This window comes from Stylophora pistillata, chromosome 7, assembly GCF_964205215.1.
Source record: "Stylophora pistillata chromosome 7, jaStyPist1.2, whole genome shotgun sequence".
Classification (NCBI taxonomy): domain Eukaryota; kingdom Metazoa; phylum Cnidaria; class Anthozoa; order Scleractinia; family Pocilloporidae; genus Stylophora; species Stylophora pistillata.
Window position 1 is genome coordinate 28888514 of NC_142525.1, and position 4864 is coordinate 28893377.

Sequence of the window (4864 nt, forward strand, 5' to 3'; positions counted from 1 at the left end):
GTTTAACGACAATTGAATTGTCCAAACACGAAATCCGCAGATGTTTAGTGCACTCTATCAGCGGAAACCTTTTTTCTATGGAGAGAACAATATGTCGTGTGTATTTTAATATAAGAGCAAATTGAAAGAAGCCCCCATCTACACCGTGCCTTTAAAGTGAAAACGGAGTCTCTACTCCGAAAACGCAACAAAAGTTAGTGGCACTCTTGGTCGACTTTAAGCCAATCGCCGACTACCGCGCGCAGAGGTGCTTGACTGTAATCTCGGGCATGCACATTATAAGTGTCTGATAATTCAAAACGATGATTTGGAATAAGCATCAAGGCGTTGACAGCCGTTTCTACCATTATGCCCATGAGGGGACCGAGGAACCTCATTCACTTAATTATGTCAGCCAGTACCTTAGAGACATTCCCTCTGGCCAAATGAGGCAGCTTATCATTCGGCCAAACTCTATTTTTATCAAATCTTGCAGACCCTATAACATAATGCCCAAGATTCTTAAATATTCAGCACCATCTATAGCAGTTCATCTCACAAAGCTACTTAATCTCTGCATTTGTACCTCTACGTGGCCTACGGAGTGGAAACTCAACCATGTGACACCTGTATTTAAAAAAGATGCCACAGTATCAAATTACAGACCTATCAGTGTTCTGTCCATCATACCCAAGATCTTAGAAAAAGTCATGTTTGACCAGCTGTACGACGTATTTCAACACTTGTTTTCGTCTAACATGTCTGGATTTCTTCGTGGAACTCGTGCTACACGGCTCTGATCAAAATGATTGATGACTGGCGTCTGGTACTAGATTCCAAAAAGGTTTTTGGCTCCATTGCAATCGACTTATCCAAAGCCTTATGGCGTTGGTGAGGAGGCAATTGGCTTCTTGCATTCTTACTTGTCTGGTCGTAAGCAAAGAGTGAAGGTCAACGGAGTTTTCTCGGATTGGTTATCGGTGTATTGTGGCGTTCCTCAAGGTAACCTTCTGCGGGGCCACTCCTATTTAACATATTTATCAACGATCTAAATTTTTCTTCTCAACTAACCTCTCTGAGGCTCTACGCTGATGATATCACAGCCTATGCGTCCAACACAGACATTTCTGCATTGGAACTTTTTTTTAACAAAGATCTTAAGAACCTCTCATCCTGGTTTGCTTCAAATTATTTGTTCGTCAACAGCAAGAAAACCCAAGCTATGATCCTGGGTAACCACTCTCATGAACCTGCTCTTTATATTGGCGACACCGTTATCAAAACAAGTGGCTTTCTGAATATCCTTGGTGTTCGTTCGGATAAGCTATCCCTTCGAGACCACCTATCAACTGTTTTAAGGAAGGTCTATACCAAGATCGGAGCTCTGAGACGACTTAAAAAGCTTGTCCCAGCCGATATCTCACAAATGCTTAAAGACATACGGTTTAAGGGTTTTTTAAATTGACAAAGTTAGTTAAAAAAAAAAAAACAGTTGCATCTGTGTAAATATCTCACAACCATAATTAATAGTCAGTTGCCAGGCCATGTAATGTCAAAGATTTAGGGACGTATTAATTAAGAACTAGAACGAACTTGAGCTTGCATCTAACTTTTCTCTTTTTCATAAAATCTAGGATACTTTTTACCAGTGTTCTGGACGGCTCGCAGTCTCTACGCCGTTTTTTATGTTTTCCCGGGAAATGTCGAGGAAATCCTCTGATTCGCGGTACGCCTGCAATGGAGACTCCCACATTAAACCTCATTTGTATGAAAAGATTTGTTCAAAACGATGCTTAAAGTGCCCCTGAGACGAAAATTGACCATTTTATTTTGGGCTAATGGTTTTACAGAATGTTGAATTGGGTCAAGTTAAAACCCTTTTTGCCATAAGAAACTCAAAACAAACCTTCGATGACTAATTTTTACCGCTTCAAAGACGTCCAAAAATCGTCCGCCGTTGCTATAAACATGTACTAGCCGAGCACGCAATTGTACAGCAGAAAACGTCATCATGACGTCAAAGGCTTAACAAACTTATGCTTTGCTTTGTCACAACTCTTTTTGTTCGCTGCAAAGCGAATCAAACATATTACTTTTTTGAGAACTATTTGGTTGTCAGTCGTGAAATGTCGACTTTGTCTGACGATGAACTGTCCCAAAAATCATCTGAAGCTTCTGTGGATAGTTTTGCGCTGGCAAACGATGAATTTTTGTCATGCGAATAAAATGATAAATACAGAACGGCACGGACTCCCCATGTGGCTTTTGTGGTCGCATCGCTTTATTGCCTTCGAATTGTATTTTTGCTTGTCGTAAGGGTTTTTCCTTTTTTGTAAGAAATGTTCGAGTGATGTATAAAATTGCTTTCAGGAATGGCTGATTGTGTATCAAGGCGGATATTGGGAGTTTGTGAAAGCCATTTCTAAACCATTAATGTGTTTCCCCCGATGCATTTGGTCAATGATCTCATTAACCCTTTCCTGCGTGTTTTTTACTCTCGGTGCTTTGAGAGGTTTGAAGTTGAGTTGTTGAGTTGCACTTTGGTCTCTTTTGTTTTTTCTATCTTGTTCATGATGGCGATTGTTGGGTTGCTTTGGTGAGGTTTAAAGTAGAGTTTGTTTCAACTCTTTTAGAGCCGTGACCTCATTGCGTTACAAAGTATTTTTTGGCTTAGATACAGTCTGCAAGTTGTGTTATGACAATTTTCCAAGTAGCTCTGTAGGGCGATAGAAGACCGAACCGGTGGCATTCAGTTTGATATGAAACGAAAAGGGGTTCTTTGCTTTGTCCGTGAAATGTGTAACGGAGGTGCATTCGTCTTGCGAATAAATCTCGCAAAAGTTGGCCTGATTTCACATTCGTTTGTCACGGGTGTTGGGATGAATTTGAGACCCTTTGGTAGCGGTAAGCTGACTAATGGCCGCCAGATGGTTGATAGTTTGTGACGTTTTTTAAAGAAATCTTCATTTTCTCGGTTTTTTTTGGCTGCAAACCTACATTTTAAAGTGTTTCTACGCTCTATGTGTCTTAAGCTGTTTGTTCTACTTTCGCTGATATTAAAGCCAGCTTTTTTCAGAGTCAGAGCAAACAATTATTTTTTTCATCTCTTTATATAAAAGTGAGCTCTTTGAGGTCAGAAATCTCATTCCTCAACTCGGCTATTTTATCATTCTTATTTACAATGTTCATCGAGTACTTTCCTTTGTATAAGGTATTCTGCCAGAGAGTTGTTAAAGGTGGATATTGATCAGCGCATATGTAAAGGTGACAAAACCCGTGGAGGTTCGTAGACTTCCCTTTCGTCGAGATCGCACTGAGGACGGTTTTTCTTGTCCCTTCTTTTGAACGGTAGGCACTGAACCCGACAGAATTCTTCGCCTAGATCCTTCAAAGTACAAAGATCTCTCGAAACAGTCTTCCGAGAAGTGTTCGGAGTAGATCACAAATATTCCTGCAGGTTTGAAGTTTACTCGGCGAGTTCACACAAATCGAATCCGTTTTTCCCTCTCTGATCTATTTGCAAGGCTCCGATGAAGAGAAATACCTGCAGCATGGTCTGCACGATTACTTCAGCTTTGGATTACGCATCGATGCCTCGTCATTTTTGTTTAGTTTTTGTAAGAATAGAGTACAGCAGTCTTATGTTTGCTTGACATTTTGCCATGTGAGATTTTCGCGTTGAGCCTTTGACGTCACTTCCTCTGAGTCTTGCGATCAACTTCCGGAACATGGTCAAATAATGGCGGACGTGAAATCGCGAATTTAACGGCCCGAAAAATATGGCAACGCCATAGAAAAAAGATATATCTGGTGCGCGGTCTAGACTGAAATTTGGCAGAGTGGGTGAATAAGACACACTGAACTCGAAAATGAAAAAAAAGTGAAGTACGAAAATTTGGATCTCAGGGGCAACTTTAATAATAGTTTTCAGGCAGAATACTAGCTGTAGAATTCCTAAGTTGGCATAAAATCGCCACAGCTTTCGCACAAGTCTGGCCAAGGACAGATGTTATATTTAATCCTTCGGCGGGATTTAATTTGTAATCCCCCACAGAGCCTTCATAATTCCTGTAACGGACTTTTCTCTCCCAGATGGGGCTCAAATAATTCCCCAGAGGGCCTTTGTATTCCCCAACAGAAACTTCATAATTCCCGTAACAGGCTTTACTCGCCCCAAATGGGGCTCATTTATTCCCCGAAGGCAATTTGTATTCCTCAGATGGAACTACTTACATTTCTTTTGTGTCCTAGACACTCGCAAAATGGCCAGGTGTGATTCTGTCGACGCCGAGAAAGCTTGGGTCGATCTACAACTTCAAACCTTCCAAAACCTTTGACTCGGTTGGACTGAAGGTAGTGCGAATGCTGTGGTAAATTGAGAAAATACCTTTTGAGAAAAAACAAAAAAAAAAAAAACAGTAGCCTTGCTGGCAATAAACCTTCTGAGAAAGTGAAAACATATCGCTATGGTTGGTGACGACACCACGCAAAGACATACCATGACAGATATATTTTTCGCGCAAACCAGTCCCAAAAAAGTTACGCGTTTTAATAACACGTAACACAGAAAGCCGACACAATCAGACAAGGTACAAACACGAGTAAATGACTCAAACAACTCTTGGCCAAGACATCAATAAGAAGACAGATAATAAGTGGTAACACACCGTCATATTTCGTAACAAGCCTTTATCCTAAATTCACAAGTTATTATACACCGTAACAAGAGGCAACAGACCGTCACAAGCTGTTACACACAGTAACAAGTCGTGACAGCCCGCCACAAGTAGTAACTGGCCGTTACACACCGTAAAAGACGGTCACAAACCGCTACACACAGTAACAAGCCATAACAGCCTGTAACAAGTAGTAACTAGCCGTGACA